Raw genomic sequence first — 8,492 nt, forward strand, 5'->3', positions numbered from 1 at the left:
AAGCGTCCCACAAGAGCTGCAAAAAATTAAAAAAAAAATCCAAAAGACCACATCATCTGCAGAAAGTAGAGACAAGGTCCTGAGACCACCCTCCACCCCTTGACTGTGTCAGATGTGATGTCCTTAAAAGTTATGAAAAGAATCATAGACAAAGGGCAGCCCTGATTGAGTCCAAATCCCACCTGGAATGAGTCTCACTTAGTGTCAGGAATGTTCTCACTGCTTTTGTGCAGGAACCGGGGAGCCTGCAGGCCTAATACCCCACACTCCCAAAGCACTCCCCACAGGACGCTCTAAGGAATGCAGTTGAATGTCTACTCCAGGTCCAGAAAAAACATATAGACTGGTTAGACAAACTTCCACTCAACCTTGAATATGCTGAGGAGGATAAGGAGCGAGTCCAGTGTTCAGCAACCAGGACAATCTGGATTGTTCTTCCCTAATCTCCTCTCCTCCCCAGTACCCTGGAACAGAACTTCACAAGGAGGCCAAGAAGTCTGATCCACATGAGGTTTAAAGCCCCACAACATCCAAAGAATTATAGGGTAAACCTCACCCACCACAGGGGGCCCAGCTACCACCACCATTTTTTAAACTACATTGTTGACCAAAATTCAAATTCAGTTATCTACACTGAAAAGGTTTTGCAGTCTAGGATTATGCTTAATCCATGTCTGGGAAACTAAGCCTTAATGTTTTCTCAGTATCTGGAGGCATTCACTGAGACTTGCTTATCTCACTTATCACAGACTCAAGTCTTTTTCTTGACTTTCTAAAAGTTTATTTACAAGTGTCATGAACTGGCTTAAAATAGGGAGAGGCCATCACACATGGACATTTCAGTTTGTATTCCATGTGAACTTGTAGAAATACAAACTATTCAAAATGTGTTTGTTATGTAGAGGTCTTTGTTTTTCTCCTTATTTTAACAGAAGCACCATTGTTATATCTGTTACACTGTGTGACATGTTAACTCTGTAGTGATGCTGGAAAAAACATGGTGTACAGCTTTTGTCCTATGCATTCGCCCATGAATGAGGGAGTTCAAAGCTTCCTCTTATTTACAGTGAAATTTATTTGGGCAACATGAGAGCGTGAGACAGAGAGAGAAAAAGTGGATGTGTCAAGCTAAAAACATGAGAGTTGGAAACCCTGACATAAGGCAGCACTGCCAAGCTAAAACCATCTGGGCACGGTGCCACGACTAGCTTTATCTGAATTTACTCTCCTTTTCATCTTGCACTTCTGAGTGAAAATTCTAATTTCTGATTAACCTTTAACACAGATGTGAAGTTCATCATCTTTTCCAGCTTAGCGATGCTGTTTAAGAAGTTCTGCTAAAATGGGATTAGCTTAACAGGTAGCTTTAGGCTAACTAGCACATTAGCTTTTAATTAACTCTTAATCACATATCTAAACGTCAGAGAGGTGTGGTCGCACTCTGTTGGCATTATTTTTTTTTTGGGCATATTTCACCCCTTCTCATCTATTATGTGTAAGATAAGCAAATAAAGCTGTAACTCACTGTGACAAGCTAACGCACATCTAAAGTCCTCTGAAAAGGAAGCTAATGAACTCCAATTAGTGAATCTGTTACCGCCTCCATAGCCAGACACTGAAAGCATTTACTCTCTATGCACATGCTCAGACATACACACATAAATATCTGCATACTCACACACAAAGCACCCCCCAGATGAAAAAGTGTAAAGTTGAAAAGTGGACCCAGGTGCACAGTGTCAGGTATAGGAAACAGACTACTGAGAGTGTGCAAGGTCAGAAGTCATATTACATGTGCTCCATGTGAAATCTAATGTAAGTACAGGCACGCAAAGCCATATGTAGGGCATGCTGGACTGTTGACATGTTCTTGATACTCAACACACAACACAGTCAATCCTGAGAAAAGCAGCTGCTTTCAATATGTGTTTCATCTATAAACTGCTTTGCATTACCTAATCTCGCTGCAAAACAAGAGAGGTGCCTCCCAATCATTCACACACACACACACACACACACACACACACACACACACACACACACACTACCTCGCTCACCCACTGCAGTTAGAAATCACATATGAGGCACATTAAAAGCCTCTAGAGCAGGATCATGTGTGAAGCCACTGAAGGCTTGTCTAACCAGAGACAGTGAATGGAAACAGACCAGTTAAAGGTGACAGTAAACTTGATGAAAGAAATCATTTTTATTATTATTTAATGAGATGAGATGATGAGATAGCCTTTATTTGTCAGTTGCAGGTCTTTTGCCCACAACCGAGATGACAGACCTTGCCGACCGTACATACAATACACAAACATCACATTGGGGAGACAGGTCAGGCTAGGTAGCGAGGAAAAAAACATCGAAATGTGTAACACAAAAGGATAATACAGGAATGCACAGATATCAACACACCATAGGACAATAAACACAGACAAGCAACATGGGAAAGAGTTCCAGTGTGTACATCTGCAATATGTACATTAGCTCATTCATTGCCATTGTCACATCCTTGCCAAGATTCACAAACCGATTCTGTAAAGATTTTTGCACAGGTCATCAATGGGCAGGAAGCAGCAGTGGTTAAAAACAGACGGCATCACGCTATTCATCTGCCCGTTTCTCAAAGTAATTGCGTGTTTTACGAGAGACAGCTTGCTACAAAAATGCTCTCTGGGCTGTGCATCAGGCATCGTTCTCATAGCAGACTGCGTGTGTCACAGGTGAATCGAAATGCAATGTACATTAAGAGATTTATAAAAGGCAGAACTGCAGGAGAGCAAAGTCGGGATGTTTTTGATTAGGAGAGAAGTTGTTCGCTAGCAAAGGATGGACAAGGAAGTTCAATGGGAGACAAACGTGGATCTGGACATGCTTTGCCTAATGTTCCTGTTTTTACGAGCGCTGTTAAATTGTCTGTGTAGACTATTTGGCAGGTTTGAACACAGACTGAGCACCGGATTCTCACAACTCTTTACCTGTATGTGTTAAGATTTAGAGTTAAAGGGAGAAATTGCTCATTTGTCAACACCTTTTTTTTTTTTATCTCCATAAGCCATGATCAGTTACAGAAAACTGTTTTTCTTTCTTTCTTTCTTTTTTCTTTTTTTTTTTTTAAATTGCAGTATGGTTGAGTTTTATGGTCAATAATAGATTGTTTTTAGGGTTTTTTGGCAAGTGTAAGAATTTCCTCTTTGGAATAGCCTATTTGCTTTGATAGGCAAGTGAGCAGAGGTAAAAACTCTCTCGTATCGAGAAAGAGGAACACCGACCGCTCTATTTGTTTAGTCTCCATGGAAATGAAGGCATATCATTGTGTACACAATCAAAGGGTCCACGGGTGAATCACTCTCTATGGCATTTGGCTTTCTATTCAGTCTCCGGCTCTGAATGTGGAGCTGTGTTTTTGCTGGACCTAACAGTTTGTGATTATGTCATCTTCAAGCACCTTTACAACGAGGGATTTGAACCACAAACGAGTGAATACATTAGGAGTTTTTTAAAATTTTAGCCACACAGCATATGTTAAATGAGCACTGAGCAGAAAGACCTTTCTCACTCTTTGGCTTGTCAGATGTGGTTCATTTGAGTTCACATTACTTCCAGTTTAAATTAGCTGAGCTAAACTTTGTTTTCTCTTCAGAGCAGTTCCCCTGGGCTCGCTGTTGCCTGGTTGCCTTGTTCTCCCAGAAACAGCACGACGGGAGACAGCAAAGCTATGCTACCATCGTCACTGTTTAACTTGCTTTAAATACCTGCTTTAGGTGCTTTTTTAAATGTGTCACATTTAACAAACAAATCTGTGGACATCTGTGAGTGACAGCTGGCGTAGAGGATGGTGCTTTTGCAGTAAAATTTTTTTTTGAAGAATATATATTTAAAGGGAATCTGGTGCAGTTCTGCTCTTGCTTTCTGGTCCTTCCATCCTACCCAAATGGAAGGTTTAGATTGCTGTGTGGAGTGATGGGGCCCACAGCGCAAAGCTGTACCATGGGGCAGATAACTCCCCACTGTTCCACTAGAATAACAAAATGGAAGTGAATGGCCATAGGTTTTCAGCAAGTTGGGATTCGGTGAAATAATCTAAAATTAAGTTACATTTTTTTCCCTTCTGAATGTAATTTAAACAAAAATAAATACATTTAAAAAATGGTTGCTTGACATTTCTGTCTCTTTCACCCGGGGGACAGGACATGGTGATGAGTGGGGCAGATTAGGAAAAAACCCAGCAGCTAGACCCAGATCAGGGAGGAGGGGACGCTGAATGTGACCTTCAAATCCAGCAGGCGGATTGATTCAGGTCCTTTGGGGAGCAGTGGGAAATACCTTGGCCTGACAGGAGACACTGAACTAAGCAACCAGGGTTCCCTTGGGAGAGCACTCGACTGTAGGATCCCATGAATTCCAGACTCTGGGAAATTTCTTTCCACACCAAAACTCTGTTTGATAAAACAGAAAATGTGAGAATGTGTGACATTTCAGTAATGAACAATATCTAAAAAATATTGCTGTACAGTGACTGATACACAGAAATATTTCACAGCATCTGGTAACTTTACTGATGAAATTGAATAACTTTATAGCTGAATGTATATGTTTTTTATGATTGTGTTGGTGTCACTTGGACTTTTAATTGAAATCAAAGGAGATATGCACTAGTGCTGTGTATGTACTGTGATCGGATGAGGGACAAGGCTACATGACTTTTATGATTTAATTGAAATTCACTGTACTGCTATTTCTTTTAAATATTTCGTTTTGGCCTTTTGAGCATCATAAAGGCAAGTACCCACCATTATATATGCAAAATTGAAGACATCTTTATGCCATTTGACAGACTTGTTCCTGTTTGACTCAGAAGTGGTGGTCCATTACGACCATTTAAACATTAAGGAGAAAGTCAATAAGTTAAAGTAATGGGACACTATTAAATTAATAAAATAATCTGATCAACTTCACATTGCTTTGTTTAATAAACTTAAAAAAAGATGCAGAAAAAAACAACACTGCTCACTAAGCTCATTAATGAACTTAAAAGTTTGACAGTGAAAGTATTATTTCTTGTGTTTTATTTTGATAGTGTTTTCTGTCCTCCTAGTGGAGCAAACCTGAGATTGGAGTTTGCATCAGCAGAATTGATGTCTGCAGGGAGAAAGATAGATATGGAGTATCCAAACAGTGGATGCATTCTGCATTATGACCACTTATAATTATTACTTGTTAAGAGCATTTAAAATCTATGAATAATTTAAAAGACTTAAGCTAGCTTTCGGCTAAAGAGTTCCAAATTTAGCTTGCGTTGGCATTTGATTCAAATAGTCTTTTAGTTTGACAGCACCTACTATTTTATCATTCTATAAGAGGCAATGTTGTTTCTTCTGATTTCACTAGTTATATTTAAAAGTAGGAAGACATCTTTTCAGCCATTCTTTCCGATACATCCAAACAATCTAGATTTACAAACAGCGTGACACTCCAGAGGGAAAAATATGCAAATCTGATTTTGGAGCAAACTATTTCTTTAAGTCTTCCAATTGTATCTGATTTCACAGATAAAATTAAGTGTGATAATATTAGCGTTATAGAAATGGACGTAAGGTTGGATGTAGGATTATAAGCAGTTATTTATTTTATAAAAGAACACTGGACTGCGTTCAAACTCCTCTCAACGCACAGCAACAGTCACTTTTCACTTCGACTCATATCCAGTTGCTTAACTGAAAGCAGACTCTGTCAAATGTTACATATTAAATATTTACTTTCATGCTGTCATTGAACACTGGAACCGGTCAGATGATACATGGAGTATTTGTCGACATTCAACAGACCTGATGCAGCACGATTGTTTAAGCCATCTCCATAAATAATCATATCGATGTATTTCTCCCTGGCGTGACCCTCTTAGATTGCAGCCTGGTTCATTGCTGTTCATTCGGTCCCATCTCCTGCCAAAAAGATCTAATCCCGTCTTTCTCTTCGGCCTGACTTTATATGAAAAAATACGTGCAATAAATGTGGGCTCTTTTTTTATTCTCCAGAAAGAGGCCACAGGGGGGAACAAGGTTCTGAGTTCTCCCTCTGGATATTGCGGTATCATTGAGTTTGCACGAGATCACTACTCTGCTGCGTCTTGTTACCCAATACACTTGCTATATCACCTCATACAAGATCGGTCTCACGTGTAAAATGTTTAACACATAAAAACCAGTATCTGTGTCTCAGTGGGAAAACTGAGAACCAAAACAAAACTCTTGAATCCATGTTCTTTGATTTATGCAGTTAAAGCAACAATTGACTGTTCTCCATAGCAAGAAGCAAAAATGCCTGTAGTTGGAAATCATTTAATAAGACACGAGTCAGTCTAATGTCTGTCTCGCCGATGTCTACAGAGAACGAGATCGCACTGAATCAACAAACAAAACCACAGCAATAGTCTGACGCTGAAGTAAATAATCTTTGTCTTGTTTTCTGCAGATTTCACACTGACTGCTGTGCATGAGAAACTGAAAAACTGAGAAAATCCGTAAATTAAGCCATGTTTAAAAAGTGCGTGCTATATACAGGGCATGCAACACATCACTCAGATGGGTGCGAGCTGGTGTGCAGATCCGTGTCACTGGTATGCTGAGTGATGTGGCCGCACACTGAGCTTTAAAGCTGCTGGGTCATTAAACGTCCACACAACAGTAGCGGAGTGGAATGCTCATCATGTTAAGGGTCCAGAGCCTAAAACACTGGAAAATTATATATGAAATTGAGACGTTCATTCTGTACACTGGCTGTCTTAATGCAATAGAAAAAAAAGACCCAAATCTGTGAATTAGGAAGTCAAGTATGAGTCTCTCACTCTTTGGGAGTATTGATCACAGGAAGCAAACTAGAAGCCTTCAAGTCGGATGTGTGACGGGCCAACTTCCTCTCCTCTTATCCTTTGACAATGATGTTTTCAGCTTGTTTGAGTCAGTAGTGCTTGATCACAGTAGAGTATTGGGAAGGAACAAAAAAAGGATGTGTTGAAAGTGAGCATGGTGCCCTGTGGTGTATTCACCCATTCAAGCTATGATTAAGTGGATCATATGTGCTGTAGTGAGGACTGAATCTTTCACAGTGCAGCAGGAGATAAGGTAGAGGGGGCATTTGTGACACATCAGAGAATAGCAGTAATATGAATGAAACATAATTGTGTAGATGGGGAAATGGAAATGGATGGAGAGGCAGGTTTGGTGAGAGAGGTCTGGCTGCGCTGTGGGGACACTTCCGGAACAGGCACCGCTGTGAGGACAGGAAATAACACACACAGATTTGTCCCTGCTTGCCATAATAGGAATGGACATGGCGGGCTTATGCATGTTTTACCAAAATATGACAAACTTAAACAACACAGCAGTGTGTATGTGCCTTGACACTTAAGGTATAAGCCTATGCATTTCATTTTGATGAGATTTCCTGTCCTCGTAGTAAAGTAAACCTGAGGGTGGAGCTTGCATCAGTAGCGTCCCTGGAGTGGAGTGTCTGCAGGCAGAAAGATAGGTATGGAGTATTCAAACAGGCAATATACATTATGACCACTTACCATTATTACTCGGTTGGAGCAATAAAAATCTATGAATAATTTAAGAGTTGTGAGTGCTTCTTCTAAAGCTTTTGAATAAAGAGACCTTTATGTTTATTTTAGCTTGTGTTGTCATTTGGTCAAAATTGTCATTAAATTTTAGATTATTATTGTGTTAATATATTATTGTTCTCCAAGATGCAGTACCTTTACTCCTTATTCCACTGCTGCAATGCATACAAGGGCTTTTTTCTTAGCATGGAGACTGTATAAAAACATATATAGCTACTGTCATAGCATCCATTGGTTACTGATACCATACACTGGTACTGTTGTAAAAGTCCCTGAGATAAGCTTTTTGGGTAGTCTCATCTGATCTCATCAAATGTGTCCAGCCAGTTGGGGATCTGATTGCCAAATTAATGCTTGAAGACGTTTCACCTCTCGGATGAGAGAGGTGAAACTTAAAGAAGTCCAGACGCTCCTTTGACCATATTTATTGTCCCTTTTCTTCTCATGGTTACCATAATTTACTAAATGGACATCGGGTAGTCTTTAGTAAGGTTTATAACTGAACCTTTAACGCATTAGCAAAGTGTTTACTCAGGTCGTTGGTCACAGTAGCAGAAGGATAACTTATTTCCAATAAACATCTATACAACCACATTAACCAGAGGAGTTTTCACTAGTGAGTATTGGAGTAGCCTTCAAAATATGTCAGTCATGTCAATGCATCCATCCATCCATCCATCCATCCATCCATCCATCCATCCATCCATCCATCCATTATTTTCTCCTCCACTGACAGCACTTGCAGGCCAGCAAAGATGAGATCCTGAAATCACCAACGAGGAAGACTTTAGCCACTTGGATACCCCTAGAATTTATTTAAAAATTACAAACAGAATCTGTGACAAAAGTCAACCCTGGAAAATTT

Source organism: Neolamprologus multifasciatus, chromosome 22 (genome assembly GCF_963576455.1).
Source record: "Neolamprologus multifasciatus chromosome 22, fNeoMul1.2, whole genome shotgun sequence".
NCBI lineage: Eukaryota > Metazoa > Chordata > Actinopteri > Cichliformes > Cichlidae > Neolamprologus > Neolamprologus multifasciatus.